Here is a 16,472-nt window from a genome sequence, read left to right on the forward strand (position 1 = left end):
TGGCACATTATCCACGGAATTCCTGACTTTCTACGGGCTCCAGTGTCCCCAGGGAGGAATCTGCCCGCTCCTGGATGGAGCCCTGGCTGATTTGGGATGATGATTGTTGTTACTTTCATCCTGGGAATGGCAGCAGCCTGCCCTGCCAAGCCTGGGTCACTGAGGCCGAATTCCAGATGGAATCAGCACTTGTGGGGTTTGATCAAAGCCACGATGGCACCAAAAATCCCTCCAAAGCCAAAGCACAGAGGACAAAACCCCCGTGCCAGCCAGGGCAGGAATGCAGGAATGCTCCTGCCTCCCAGGACTCGATTTCTGTGGAGAGTGGGAAGGCAAAAATCAGCATTTCAGGATAAAGGTGGGGGGCTGGGGCTGTAGCTGGATTTGGGGGTGAAAGTGCTGCTGAGCAGCTCAGAATGGTGGAATGTCCTCAGCTGGAAGGGATCCACAAGGGTCAAGTGAGAATTCCCAGCTCTGCCATGGGAGGTGCTCCAGGAATGCAGGAAAATCCCTCCTGCTCCTTATTTTTGGGAATTTCCATGCCTGAGTCCCTGAGCTGGCAGCAGAGCTCCTGTCCCAGGGTGACTTTTGGAGGAATTCCCCCAGATCCCACCCAGGCTCATCCCTCAGTGACAATTCCCAATTTCCCTTTGTTGAGCCTGATGCAATCTCGGAGATGTTCTAAATCAGCAGGGACCATTTATCTTATTCCCCAGGCACCACTCATGATTAATTAAAGCCCCTAATTAACTGGAGCAAGCCCATGAAGAGCAGCAGGAACAATGGGAAGAGCATTTCCCGCTGGATTTGCATCCCGAGGGCTGAGCAGGAGTAAAAGTAATAATTTTTTTTTTTCTCCAGCATAAAGATTTCATATTTAAATACGATGATTAATTTTTCTAGATGAGCTCTGGCTCAGAATTCCCTTGGTTTTCCTAAAGCACTGCAGCCAATGGATACACTCAATTTTCCCAGGGATTTTTCTCCCAACAGCACCAAAACCCCCAAATATTTTATGAATGAGCCGTGAACATTCACATCCAAATAATTCCCTCATAAATCTTGGGAGTTTCAGCTCCTGTAATCCCTCTGCTCCTGGAGGAAAAAGGCTGGAAAGGGCATTTGAAACAACTTGAGTCGTGTCCATAGGAAGCAGGATGGGATTTGGGAGTTTTTCCATTCATTTCCCCCTCAGGCTGATGGATGCAATGCCTGGATTTGATTAAAGCTCTGTGGGAGTCGGGATTGGGTTTTAAGGGAGCTCCCTGGAAAGAAAAAAAAAACGGATTTTCCAAGAGTTCCACTCATCTTGCACAGCACAAGGACACTCAAAATAAACATTTTGGAGAGATTCGAGGCCCTAAAAATCCATAAATCACTGCAAGAGCTGCTGGTTCCTGCTCTGGAATGGAAAAATAAAAAAGCACTGGGGAGCTTTAAATGGAGCAAAATCCACAATAAAATTGGGAAGGCGATGAACAGACACCAGAGGTGTTGGGCAGGGCAATTAATTAGGGATAATGAAGGGGAGGGAGACAATGACAGCATCCAATTTAAGCAGAAATTAATGGGAATCTGCATAATTCCTGCTGCTTTTCCCAGGAAAGATGTGCTTTGCATCCCACAGCTCTGCTCGGGGTTGGGAGGGGGATTGAGCCTGAAATTTTTGGGGTTTAGGACAGAGGCCTGGAAAATCCATCCTTATTTCAAAAAAACTGTGGAATTTATGAAATATTTTGCAGCCTGAACCAGGAGCAGTATCCAGAGAAATGCCTCCAAATTAACCATGGAGTTAGAATAATAATTAAGAAATATTTACTTACAATTATACACAATCCCCTCTTTTTTTAATGCTGTGATTAATTAAATTCCCAGATTTCCCCAGCCTCTGAATATGTTACACATGGAAATTAATTTTCACCAGCAACTCATTGAGGGCCTCAAATGCTGCAGGTCCCACTGGAATCAGTTATTCCTCACTTTGCTTTGGAAATCTTTCCATGCACATCCCTCACGGAGCAAACCTCAGCCAAGGCCATTTTCCATGAATTCCAGGGGATTTACATTGGGGAAAGTTCTTTTTTTTGGGGGACGTTGGGTTTTATTAATTCACCAGGAAGGACTGAAGGGGGAATTCCCCAGCACCAAAATGAAGTTCCCAGGGTGCATCCAAAGCCATCTCCAGGTGCTTCTGAGGAGAAATCCAATGTGTTTTTAATTTTAATGTTTTATTTTAATTTTTTTTTTTTTTTTTTTTTAGAAATCCAGTATTTTCCAAGGTGGTTTTATTTTAAATTAATGTAGTCATTTGGAATTCTTGAAATGGTGTAATCTCAAAGTGAATTTGAGATTTTAGAAATATAAAAATAATAATTAAGAAGAATTTAATGCTTGTTTGAGTATTTAATAATTGATAATTATTTAATAATTAATTCTTGATTATTCCAATGCACAAGTGCTTTTATCTGGTGCATGAAATGAGGAATTCTCCATTTCCATCCAGACCAGGAATCCCAGGCCTGGAAGTGGTGAGTGTTGGGAAGTTGGGATGTTTTGGGATGTTGGGGTGTTTTGGGATGTTTTGGGATGTTGAGATGTTGGGATCTTTTGGGAAGCTGGGATCTTTTGGGAAGTTGGGGTGTTTTGGGGTGTTTTGGGATGTTTTGGGTTGTTGGGATGTGTTGGGATGTTTTGGGATGTTGGGAAGGGGTCTCTGCTGCCTGGGCCCATCGTTGTCCCATCAGGAAAAGTGAGGTTTGTATGGACCTCCTGAACCCTCAATCCCATGGAAAAACTGGAGATGCTCCAGAGGGACCATCCTGCTCCAGAGGGACCCTCCTGCTCCAGAGGGATCATCCTGCTCCAGAGGGATCATCCTGCTCCAGAGGGACCCTCCTGCTCCAGAGGGACCATCCTTTTCCAGAGGGACCATCCTGCTTCAGAGCTTGAAATCCTTGGAATTACCTCTGGAAAACGGATTTTTGGCAATGTTAGGGAAAAACCCCTTAAGGAATTTACTGATGTGCCTGAAGAGCATCATAAACCCCAATGAAGCCCCTTGGATGCAGGTTTGGGATTGGAACTGTGTGTGATAAAAAATTCCCCATCGAGGAGCCGATGGAATGAGCTGCTCGGAGTTTGTGCTGGCACCTGGGTTTATAAATATAAAATATACAACAGAAAACAGGAAATGGAATATGGGACCTATAAAATAAAAGATAGGAAATAGAAGATATAAAGTAGAATATAGAAAATATAGAATGTAGAAGGTAGAATATAGAATATAGAAAATAAAATACATAAAATAAAATCTAGAAAATAGAATATATAAAGTAGAATGTAGAATATAGACTATAGAATATATAAAATGAAATACATGGAATAAAATCTAGAAAATAGAATATAAAAAATAGAATGTAGAATACAGAATATAGAATATGTAATACATGAAATAAAATCCAGCAAATAGAATCTCTAAAGCAGAATACAAAATAAATACATAAAATAAAGTCTAGAAAATAGAATATAAAAAATAGAATGTAGAATATAGAATATAGAATATGGAATATAGAATATAGAATATGGAATATAGAATATGGAATATGTAATACATGAAATAAAATCCAGCGAATAGAATCTCTAAGGCAGAATATAGAATATATCCAATACATAAAATCAAGTCGGAGTTTATCAAGCAGAGGGGGTTGTTCAGTTCAGTGTGCGCTGCGCACACCCACCGCGCCATTCCCTCTGGACCCAGCGCCGCTCCTCCCTGGATTGGCTGTGAGAGGCTCCAAGTTTCCCCGATTCCCGGGTCGGAGGGCTGGGAATGACGGATCCATCCCCGCGCTGGAGCCGTGCCAGAAGTTTCTCCGCTCGCTGCCTGAGCGCTGCTCGCTCCCGCTCTGGCTCTTCCCATTTTTTATTTTTTCCTCCCTCCCTTCATCTCTCCCGGAGGTTTTTCTGGTGCCTTTAGAGTGAGCTCAACTCCGAGGTTTGCAGCTTCCCTGTCTCCTGCTATTCCACGGGAGCCGGCGCCGGGAGGAGCCGCATTCCTGCCTGCTTTTCCTGGGAAACTTCACCATGCGCCTGGTAAGGGATTGAATTCCTAAAGAATCGCCCCGAGCTCCCTGCGATGGAGCAGCTCCCTCGGGAATCCTCAGGGAAGGAAGGGGTGGGATGGAGGAGGTGTGGGGTGATGCCCACCGGGACACGGATGTGACCCGCAGGCAGATTTCCTTGAGGGATCTGGGATCTCCCTTTTACCTTGGGAGAAGGAGGCTGGAGCAGAGGCGAGGCCGTTCCCGACGGGCTGGAAGTTTATTAAGGGAATTGATGAGGATTTATTCAGGCTGGGCTCTGTGCTCGGGGACGGGGGGAATCATCTCCGGGTGATAACGATCCCCAACAGCGCTTGGAAAAGATGCCTGAGGAATCTCAGGGAATCTCAGCGATTCTCAGGGATTCTCAGGGCTCTGCCCAGCAGTGGCAGAATTTCCCTGGATTTCACCGCCTTTTCTCTTTTGGATGCGCAATTCCTGGGGGGAAAAAAACCGCGGCTGTGCCTCCCGGGGGGACCAGCCCGCGGCTCTGAGCCTGGGAATTCCTCAGGAATTTCAGTTCCTGGCCATCCCAGCCCTGGAACAGCCGGAGGATGGATGCGGGGCTCCTGGAGGCAGGAGTTCGGCTGTTTGCCAACAGGGAAAAGCTCAGGGCTGGAGCCCGATGAAGTCATCCCGGGAATGCTGCGGGACCAATCCGGCCTCTGGCAGTGGGCAGAGCGCTGGGATAATTCCTCGCTGCGGGATTGATTGATTGATTGATTGATTATTTTGGGGGGTTCCTGCCGGAATAGTTGTAGCAGGACTGGCTGGATTGGGCAGCCAGACTCTTTTCCCAGCACTTTGGAGCAGAGAATCCCTCAGGAGCAGCTTCCATAGGGTGGTTCCTTCCATCCCGAACTCATCCCCTCTGCCCTGGGCACAGACATCCCACGAGGCTTTTCCAAACCCCATTCCAAGGCAATCCGTGGGGATGTGATGGGTGGGAGTGACTGTGACAAACACCAGAGGGTGGAAATTAAACAGGGAGAGAGGCTCAGAGGCAAGGCAAGGGAGTTGGGAAAGGCTCCTCAGGAATTCCAAGGGAACTGGGAGCCGACCCTCAGATGAGGATCCATCCTGCACATCCCATTCCTCACGGGAGGACGAGGAGGCTGAACACTTTGGGATTGCTGGATCCCACAGCGAGTGGCTGGGAATCAGCAAATAGTGAATTCTCATTTCTCCCAAGCTGGGATTAATCCCAGATTCTCTGTTTTCCATGATAACTTGTCAGACACTGGAAACTCATTTGTTAAATTGCTGCATTAGGAATGTCTCACTTACCTGGAGTGGAATGTATTTGGGTTGCCTTTGCTGGTTCAAGTTTTTCAGCTTCCCAAAAGGCTGGAGAAGCTCTAGAGGAGTCTTATAAATAAAATAAATCCAGAAGAAATTCCCTGAGCTGTAGGTGCTGGGGTTCACTTCACGCTCCCAAAGCAGCACTGTCAAACCCCTGGAATCATGTCCAATATTTTGTCCCCTGCTTTTCCTGAGTATTCCAAGGCACAGACAGAATTGGAGTCCTTTCCCTGCTTTAAATCCCTTAAAACTCGGATTTTCTGTCATGAGGCTCCTGCAGGTTCCTGCTCTGGCACTTTGGGGATTCCTGGAATCCCAATAAAACCAGGGAGACTCTTTCTGTGCCCAAGGGCTAAATCCTGTCCAGACCTGAAATACAGAGATCAAATGCCAGGGAATGTTTGTACTTCCAGCAATTTCCCTGGATGCCAAACAGAACACAGGAATAAATCAAAAACCAGTTGGGATGAGCTCTCTGAGGGGGAATTTTTCCTGTTTCAGGGGACATGTAACTCCTTTAAACACCTTTGGCTGTGTGATTCCAGCTGGGAAAACCCAGCACAGCCAATATTCCATATTTTTTGCAGCTGGAAAAGCTGATTGCAGCATCCTGGATTCAGATGGGCAGGGGAAGGGGGACAACTCCAGGTGTTATCCCAGATTTCTGTGCTGGGACCTGAGTTCCAACTCACTCCTCTTCAACAGGTTGGATGTGAATACCGAGAGTAAATACAGAGGATAACCACAGGGAGCAAAATCCCCAGAGAAAACAGGGAAATGTCTCCTGAAACAAGGATCTAGTCCAGGGTTTAGCTGGAGTTTGGGCAGCCCTGCTCATCCCCAGCTTTCAGCAGGATCTTGCTGTGGGGACATTTCCATTTAGCAAGGTCGGAGCCTTTGAAGGGTCCAAAGAGTGGTTTTGAGTTAAAAACGGAGCTGGGAAAATATCCACCAGGAAAAGGAATTCCTGGAAACAGGAAAACTGTGGAAAAGTGGGAATTTGAGAACCACTCTGACACCGAACTGGGCCAGTGAACCCCCTCTGGACAATCCAGGCTGAAATGTTGAAGTAGAGAGGAGCTCCCGTCCCTTAGGACTGGGAGATGATTTCCCAGGCAGTTCTGTTGGATTTAGGAATATTTGCCAACTTTAATAATTCCATGATTCCCACTGGTGGAAGCTGGATCTGCTCTCCCAGCTGCAGGAGTGCTGCCATTAGCTTTGTGTGCAAATCCAATTACATCCTCCAGGGTTTTTCTGCATTTCCCTTGTTCATGATTAATTCATCTGCCCTTAATTTCCCCAAAATCCAGCGTTTTCTGTCAGGTTTCACCAAATCCTGGTGTCACCTGCAACTCTTCCCCCTTGCTGCTCCTCTGCTTTTCCCACATAAATAATAAAAGGGATTTTTTGGGGGGGAGCTCTGGGAAGCTCTTTTCAAGCTGTGCAAGTTTTGCTCCTTTGATTCCTGAAGGCTGCACATCCACATCCTGCTATCCAGGCAGGGAATTCATTTACATGCCATGGATGGCTCAGCCACCCCTCAACTGCTGGCATTTCGTCCCTGCTTCGGAATATTATTTACATTTATTAAAAAGCAGTTGGAGAATGTTCAACTTGGTGCCTTTTAACACAATGTGGAGCGGCTGCTTTCAGAAAAGCACAGACGAGGGGTCTTTTATTAATTGATTTCCTGTTAATCCTTTAAATTCCATCAATTATCAAGTATTTAAAGCGGTTTTTATGTGCTAATAACTGAATGAGAAGTGTGTGGAGCCTTCCATTTTTCCAGGTGATTTTAAATCATCTCCTGTGCTGTTTTTCCCTCCCCACAAAACATCCCAAGCTTTTATCCCATCCTCTTCCTTGTCTCCTTGGAGGATTCCAATGGGGCCAGCAGTGCCTGAAGGGAATTTTCCATCGGACAGGGATGTTGTGGTGGTGGTCATTGATTGGAATCCTGATGGAAAATCGCAGAGGGAGAGATGCCAAAGGAATCTGGGAATGCTGGTGGGGTTTAGGCTCAGCCTAAATGGGGGAGGTGTCTGTGTAAGCCCCTCTCAGGATGATTCGAGGTCACCATTTCAGCAGCTGATTTGTGTCAAACTCCTCACCCCAAAGTCCTGCAGAGAACAGAATCTGCCTGCACCTAAAAATTAACACCCAAATTGGGTATAATTAAAATTAAACCGGTGATCAAACTGCAAATATATCCCAAGCGAAGCAAACCTGAATTTTTCATTTACAAGCACAGTTGCTGATGGAAAACGATCCTGATAATTCAGTGTGGGCACAAAACACAACTGAATTCAAAGTGATTGTGGCTTTGGGCAAAACATCTTTCATGGAAAAGGGGAAGGGGAGGGAATCTCTCCATTAGTCCAGGAAACAGCAGCAAATGGATGTCACTGGAGCAGGGAATTTCATGGATGTTGTGCAAATGAAAAGCTCCTTTCTCCTCGGGTTTAGGATTTGAAGGAAGGATCCTGAGCGTTGTAATTAAAAGTGGAGCAGAGGGCTGAGGGTGATGGATGTGACTCCTACTGAGGAGCACCTGGGAATTTTTCCCTGGCAGAAAGTTGGTGGGAATTCACCATCAGGACAGAGGAAACCAGGCTGAGGGGAAGGAATTGCACTGGGAGCAGCCTGTGAATATTCCAAAGCAAATTTTAATTGAAAATAGGGCCTTAATTGTGTGGAATTCCAGCACGAGGGGGTGGAGGTGTTTGTTCCCTGCCTGGGGATGAAGTGGCTCAGACTTGTGGGACCTGTCACAACCCCACAAATCATAGAATTAAATAATTTAGCATCTGGCATTCCTGAACAGGAGTTCTGATGGTGGAAATGGGGCCCAGGGAGCCCAAACCAGTGGTAAAATTAATTACAAATTAATTCTCTCCTCTAACGGAGAGAGAAGGCCGCAGACACTGGGGGCAGAAATGAAAAGGCATTCATTGAGACGTAAGACACACAAATGTTTGGGGACATTGGGCTGCTCGGGGTGCTGACAGATTAAAAGCAGCACTTCTGGAGTTTGTTGCTGTTTTCAGCCCCCCAGAAGGGTTTCAGCCCTGCAGACTGTGGGGTTTGGGCCCCTGGTGTCCCTCCCCAGTGCCAAGGGGACAAAGGGACGTTCAGCCTTGGTCAGGCTCAGTGCAGTGCCAGGGAATGGCCCCACGGTGCCACCAAACTGCTGGAAGCAAGGCAGGACCTGGGGAACGTGTGAGGGGGGTTATTTTGGGATTCAGGCTTCTCTTGCAGCGTTCCCTGGAAGAGGGATCTGTTTGCATTCCGTGTTTGCCAGCACACTTCTGCTCCCAGTGCTGCCATCTCTTCAGTTGTTCCTGCGTGTATTTTGGGACAGGAACTCTTGTGTTTGGTATAAGCTGGAGCCTCTGGAAGGTGAATTATTCATTTTTGGCAGGAGGGGTTCCACCCCGAGTGACCACACACATTTGGGATCAGTGTGTGTGCTGTGGATCCCAAAGAGGTGATTCCAGCTCTCAGCCCGGCTGCTGGGGACTGGAAAGTCAGGGAAAAAGAGATTCATTGACCATGGATTTGTTTCAACCTTCTTGGAACAACCCCAGTGTTGTGTTTGTCCTTGTGGGAAAATCCAATTTTGCCACCAGGAGCTCTCCTTGACCTCCTCAGTCCAGAGCAGCTGGAGCTCACTGCAGTGCTGCTGTTGGGGGCACATTCCGCCGGGAATTATTATTTCCATGAGGAAATATTTCTGATTTCAGCTCTTTTTCCCCATGCCAGGGCTCAGGCAGGGTTTTCCAGAGTCACCTGCAATTCCTGGGCACTGCCCAGCCCTGGAAATCAAACCCCACAGTGTGTTGGGCTGTAATTTATGGCAGGAAACAGATTTAAATTATGCAAATTGCTGTCTGCACCGGATCTGCCATCTGGAAAAAGTTCTGCATGCAAAAATCTGTCGGGGCAAGGCAAGGGACGAGGGATCATTGGGAAGGAAGAGCTGGTGGAATAAAAACAAGCTGCTCCCAGAAAATTGATTCCCCTGCTCCAGTCCAGTGGCAAAGCTGCTGTTCTGTCGGAGTCAGATTAATGTGGTAAGGATAAAGGAATCGTTGAAAGCTGCTTTGGAGCTGGAAAAACTCCTTGCCAAGATGGATAAAATGCAGGTTAGAAGGGACAGGATGGCACAAGGGAAGGTGACACATCCAGAGCTGGAGGTGGGCAGGGATCAACAAGGGATCCAGGGATCTCTTCCACTGATTCAGGGATCAGCAAAAGGGTGTGGCTGAGAGAAGAGACGTGGCCTGGAAATTTTGGGGCACAGGATAAGTCCTGGAGCCACCCAACCTGAAATATTTCTGAAATAAATGGGACTTGGAGAGGTTAAAGGGTGCAGGATTTGCTGCCTCTCTAGTGTTGGATCTCAGGGAGAGGTTCTTCCCCCAGAGGGTGCTGGGCAATGGGAACATTCCCAAACCTGCCCGAGCTCCAGGGATGCACAGGGTGGGATTGTTGGGGTGCCTGTGCAAGGCTGGATGATCCTTGTGCTCCCTTCCAGCTGAGGATATTCCAGGATCCTTTATTATCCATCAGAGCAGACTTGTGTGCCTCCTTCTGTCCCAAAGCCAGAGCTCCTGTGGCAGGAGGAGTGTGCACCTCGGACTTCCATCACCTCCTGGGGTAAATTTCTGGGGCAATCCCCCCCTTTATGAGCAGGAATTGCCTTTCCTTGTGCCTCCAGGATGTCCTCAGGTAAAACTCTGCAGAGCTGAAATCAGAAATCAATATTAATGGGCTCAAGGAACTCCCTGGGAAGGCAGAGGCTGGTTTCCACACCCTCACAAATATAAAACCTCCTGGCTTGCCAAGGCCCTTCCCGTGGGGGTTTGTGTCCACTGACCCTCGTGGTGCCCTCGGTTTGGGGGAGCAGCAGCAGCACCCAAAGGACACTCGTGTCCTTTGTCACGAGAGCAGCGCGGGGCGTTTGGTGACACCCCATGAAGCAGAGCAGTAATTACAGGAATCTGTGTCACATTTTACTCTCTGCTCCTGCAAATGATGCTGAGCACGATGCCAGGGCTGTGGAGAGGCCCCTGGCTGCCTGCACTCCCCTGAACTCCATAGGCACGGCGTTAATTTGGAAAAATAACAGTTGGAGGCTGTCGGGGATGCTCCATAAAACCCCTGCCAGCTCCTGCTGCAATGCAGACACAAAACAAATGGTTCCCATTTCAACTTGGCACGCTGCAACCCCACTGAGCTGACTTCCAGGATAAACTACTGCCATGGAATTGTATTCCCACCAGCAGCACGAGATCCTATTTAACAAGCATCACACAACCCAGTGCATTCCTAATTATTTGTGTGATGAAGGAAGAAACACTTCGGTGCCGGTTTATTTTTGCTCACCATCCTCATAACTAAGCTGGGAGTGCTTTTCCTCTTTCCATAGAGATGGGATATTGGGAAGGAATTCCTCCTGGGAGGGTGGGGAGGGGCTGGGATGGAATTCCCAGAGCAGCTGTGGCTGCCCCTGGATCCCTGGAAGTTTCCAAGGCCAGGCTGGACAGGGCTCGGAGCAGCCTGGGACAGTGGAAGGTGTCCTGGGTGAAGTTGGATGGGCTTTAAGGTCCCTTCCAACCCAAACCATCCTGGGATTCTCCAGCAGCAGAGTTTGGCTCTCAGGAGTTCCTTGGAGATGGCACAACTTTGCAGTCCTGGTGCTTTGGTGTTTTGTGTTGGCTTCCTTTTGTCCATAAAAATGGATTATCCACCAAGGAAGTGGCCACTGAAGCAGGGACCCAGCTGATACTTTTGGGCTTACTCCCTAAATTTAGGGCTTGTGTTTTATGGTGGTTTTAACGCTTTACATGGGATGGAGAACCATGTGCTTCCAGTTCCCCCAGCCCAGCCCCGTGTCCCAGCAGAGAGCCCAGCACAGGGATGGAAAGGATGGAATTCCCTCCTGTGACAGGAATTCACCCAAACACCCCAGCAGCCAAAGCATCCCTGCAGCATTTCCAACACTTGGCTTTGCCTGGCTCACAGAGGTCACAGAGCATCACCCACCTTCCCTTCCCTTCCCTTCCCTTCCCTTCCCTTCCCTTCCCTTCCCTTCCCTTCCCTTCCCTTCCCTTCCCTTCCCTTCCCTTCCCTTCCCTTCCCTTCCCTTCCCTTCCCTTCCCTTCCCTTCCCTTCCCTTCCCTTCCCTTCCCTTCCCTTCCCTTCCCTTCCCTTCCCTTCCCTTCCCTTCCCTTCCCTTCCCTTCCCTTCCCTTCCCTCAGCCAGAGCTGATCTCCCTGGAAAGCCTTTTCCTGTGGGAGCCGTGATGTGACCTTTAGCAGCTCCAGCCATCCCTGACAAAGGCAGCAGGAGAACACCCAGCACCAATATTTGTAATTTTTTTTTTCCAAGCCAGATTATGACAGATCCCTCCTGCAAATGCTGCAGCTGCCAGAGCTCCAAGCACAGCATTAAAGCAGCATCTCAAAAATAACATTTCCAGAACATTTCCTTCCAGCTTCCCCCTCACCCCTCCACACACACAGAATCCACAGGGATGTGACTCCTCGTGCCCGTTTGACCTTTTCTGCTGCTCTCCACTCGATGAAGTTCACTCCTGTGACCTCGGTGCAGCTTGGCAGAGGCTCTGTGTTGTTTCAGTGGTGTCCCTGACATTCCTGTAGCATTAAACCTGGAAAAAAAAAAAAAAAAGGAGGATGTTTCACTCTCAGGCTCGGCTGTGAAAGGTCTTTGGTGTCGCCGTGAACTTGGAAAATTAAAGGTGTTCAAAGATGGAAAAGAAGAGATTTAATCAGTGAGACGCTGCCATGGGGGAGCCCAAGGGCCCTGCCTTGCTTTTGGATGGCAGAAAAGCTCCAAGCTCTGGGGAACTGAGTTTCTGTCCTCCCTGCCCCTTGGATGGAGGAATTTCAAAGGAAGGGTTTTGTTGTTACTCTTTGTGACATTCGAATTCAGTTTTGGTCTTTGGAAACCCAAAGCAGAGGCTCCTTCCTGGCAGGGACTGCAGGAGCAGTGAGGGAAGGGGCGTCCTTGTCACTTTTGGGGGGTTCTTTTACTCTGAATAATTATTCAGAATGTTGGTTCTGTTGGGAGAAAGGTCCTGGAAGGGCAACAAAGCTGATGTAATTCCACCCCCTTTCATTATCCCAGGTTTTGTTTGTGAACACTGGGATTTGATTTGGTTTTTTTTTGATCTGATCTTGAGATGTCTGGGAGTTGAGACCTTTAATTTCCTGTCCTGGTGGATGTGTCTTTGAAACCCTCCTGGGGATGTGTGTCTGCAGGAGAGGCCCCTTCCCTCTGTAAAGGGAGGGCAGGATTAACAACCAATCAAGCCAATATTGTTTAATTCAGCTCATTAAAAGCTGACCCCATCTGACTGAATTTACTGAGGATGCTGCAGCTCCTGGCATCACCTTCACAGCAAAGAAACTCAGGAGCAGCTGCTGCAGAAAACCAGGATTTTGGCTCTGTGACTGGAGAATCAAACTTCCCTGCAAAGGCTCAGCTGGGATTATTTGCTCTTTGCTCTCGGCTGAGCAGCACCAGGAGCAGTTTTATCTCTCAGGAACTTGTTAAAAAAACTTGAAGTAGATAGAGTTTGGTCATAATGGGGGCTCTCACAAAGCCAGGTGAGGTTTTAATCATTATTTTATTATTATTATTTTATACGTATTTATAGAAACGAGTGTCAGGTTTCACTTGGAGAGTACTGCAGAAAAATCGGAGCTGAGGCTGGGAGCTTTGTGGCTGCCTGGGTAGAAAAGGAATCAAAGGGAGGAATCAAAGCTTTCCCAGCTTTTCAGGATGGAGCAGCCACTGAAATTAGAGGGGAGAAAAACTGGATGAGGTGTTGAACGAGTTCTCCTGTGAGCCCAGGAGCAGGATTAAGGAGAGCTGGAGATTTGGGAAGCAAAGCTCAGTTTTAGCCTCCTCCAGCATTTGTGATTAACTTCTCTTGCTCTTGAGGGCAGCGAGGCTGCAAAATGCAAACCAAACTGCTCCAGAGACAATTTCATTTCCACTGCCCATTGAATACCAGGGTATTTCCTTATTAAAACGAGGTTGATGGGAATGTTGGGTGTTTGTGGCTGAGCTCAGGGAGATTAATTAATGGGCTCTCCATTAATGCTGTGGCTGGGATGATAGCTGGAAATAAAGCCCCACCTGCCTGGTTTTTTTTTTCCAAAGTGCTGGTGGAAAATGTCCAAAGGTTTATCTGGAATTCAGAAATGCAGCTCTGCCCCAACATCTCAGCACTGGAGTCACATTCCCATGGATTTTCCACAGAAGTAGCCACAGCAATGCTGATTTGGGAGCAGGCTGGGGAGCAAACTCGGAGTGCCAGAACAAGACTAATCCCCCTCTGTGTTTTCTCTAATAAAAGGGAAGAACACTAAATAATTAACGTCAACAAATGAAAACTAATTTGCCAATTTTTAATTTTTCCCCCATTGCGTGATCCCTGTTAATGAATAATTTACCAGCCAGTGATGAATATAAAATGAAAGGATTTCTCTGGGGTCTGCTGTGTTCTCTGAACATCCAGGATAACTGTTTGGATATCCATCCATATGTGGTTTTTTTAAAGGAGTAAAAAATAACCCCAGAGAAAACAGCATTCAGCAGGAACCAGGCAGGAATAAAAAGAGCTGCAGCCTCCAGAGGTTTTCCCATTTCCTTCTAGACCTGAGATCATTTGTCTGAGGCTGTTTGTGAATTATTCATGCCAAGTGCAGCTCTTTGCTTTCCCAGATTGAATGTGACCAGTTTCCATCCCAGGGCTTCCCATGCTGCTTTTTTTTTTTGTTTTGTTTACATTTCAGGTTTTCCTGGGATGACCTTTTTTTATCCCAAAGCTCTGCTGGGCGCTGGGGGATTCTGTTAAACATCCAGAACCTGCTCTGTGCTCAATGCTCAGCACCTCCCACAGCACCCGAGGCAGCTGTGGGAATGGGAGAACTGAGGAGCTGAGAAACCTCGGGAATGATCCTGTGGTTCTGCTTTGATTTTGGAGTGTGACCTCCAAAGGAAAAGTGTTGGTTATTTTAGCTCTGGGTTGATTTTAAGGGTCCTGGGCATCCCAATCCCTGTGCCAGATTAGCAGGAGAATCCCAGTCTGTGGAAGTGTCCCTGCTCGTGGCAGGTGATGGAATGAGATGAGATTTGAGATCCCAGTTCAAAACCCTTCTGCTTCAGGTGCCACTTGAAACCTGCTTAGGTTTGGTTGTGTTAAATGGGACTGGGAAAAGAGATCCAGGATTGGGAAAAGAGATCCAGGACTGGGAAAAGAGATCCGGGACCGGGAAAAGGGATCCAGGACTGGGATGACCTTCACTGTGTGCCCCAAGGCTTCCTTGGACTTCCATGCCCCACCAGCCTCCAACATGAGCAGCATCTCCACATCCCACAGACACTGGGGACAGTCTCATGCTATGGAATTCCAGACTGGTTTGGTGGGAAGGAGGAGGAGGAGAGATGAGTTCCACCTGCAGCTGTGTTTCCATGGCTTTTCCTGCTGCTGGGCACCAGAGGCACACCTTGAGGAGGAGCACTGGTGGCCCGTTGTTGTTTCCTGATCCTGCCCAGGTTTCTGAGGAGCCATCCCAGTGTTCCCAAGGAGCCACCCTGGTGTTCCCAAGGACCCATCCCAATGGCCATGAGGAGCGGAGATTTCCCTGCTCAGCAGCTCCCGAGCCTCCTCCTTCCCATCCCTGCTGCCTCACCTGCAAGACTTGGCAGGGATTTTCTTCTCATGCCCAGAATCCCGGGATCACCCAGGCTGGAAAAGCCCCCCCGGGATCCAACCAGTGCCTGATCCCCACCTTGGCACTGAGTGCCACATCCAGGAATTCCTTGGACACCTCCTGGGATGAGCACTCCAAACCTCCCTGGGTAGTTCCCATTCCTGAGCGCCCTTTCCATGAAAAAATTCCTGCTGCTGTCCCCCTTGAGGCTCCCCTGGCCCAGCCTGAGGCCGCTCCCCCTCCTCCTGTCCCTGTTCCCTGGAGCCCAGTCCCAGCCTGGCTGTCCCCTCCTGTGCAGAGCCACAAGGTCCCTCCTGAGCCTCCTCCAGCCCCACACTCCTCAGGCTTCCTCCTAAAATCCCAGGAAGAAAAGGATGTGGAAATGATATTTTTTCATAGATGGGATTGGGTTTTTTTACAGGAACCTTCTGATTCCCAGACGAGTTCATCCCTCCTTTGTGAGAATTACAGACATTCCCCCACGCTGAAAAGCTGAAAATTGGATTAATAGATTTGCTTTCCATTTTCAAACACTCCTCTGTTGTTGTCACTAAAATGAACAGGCTCAGCAGCTATAAAAAGAGCTCCTTGATTTTTCTGGGGAAAACCCTTCCCCTGGGAATTCAGAAATGGATCTGTCATGTGAGATTTCCCCCTGCCTTCCCCTCCCTGCCGCGTTGGAATTCACCTCTCCTGCATTCCAATCTCCTGGTATTCCTCTCCAAAATAATCCTGACTCCAGCGTGTAGTGCAATTAAAGCAATAAAAAAATTGAAAAAACCCCATAAAATTAACAAACCCCAGGATGTTGGCTATGCTCAGGCTGAAAAATAATTCATGGACAAATGGAATGAGCACGTTAAGGACTAGGAAAAGACACTTCAGGTTGCTCTGAATGTGCTCCTCAGGCTTCCCTGGATATTTTCCCCTCGCTGTGTCTATGTCTGGAGCTGCCCAATCCCTGTCCACGTCTGTATCCAGCTGAAGGAGGGGAAAAACAAAGCCCAGGAAATTCCAGAATTTATTTGTTTTCTCCGGGCTCTGAGAGGCACCGTAACTCATCCTGGATTCCAACAGCAGCATGGATCCCTTCCAATTTAATTCCCTGGAGATCCCGGCTCGCTCCGGGTGGGATGGGGAGCTGGGGGTGGCACCATCCCGGCTGTCCGTGTCCCCTCAGTGTCCCCGCAGTGTCCATCCCCTTTTCCCCGGGCTCAGCACCACGGGCAGCTCCATAAATCCGGCTGCGAGGAGCCCCGATCGATATCCCACAGTTAATGACGCCCAACTGAAATTAGGATCGATTTCCTGTCTCCTC

Source organism: Sylvia atricapilla, chromosome 10 (genome assembly GCF_009819655.1).
Source record: "Sylvia atricapilla isolate bSylAtr1 chromosome 10, bSylAtr1.pri, whole genome shotgun sequence".
In the NCBI taxonomy this organism is placed as follows: domain Eukaryota; kingdom Metazoa; phylum Chordata; class Aves; order Passeriformes; family Sylviidae; genus Sylvia; species Sylvia atricapilla.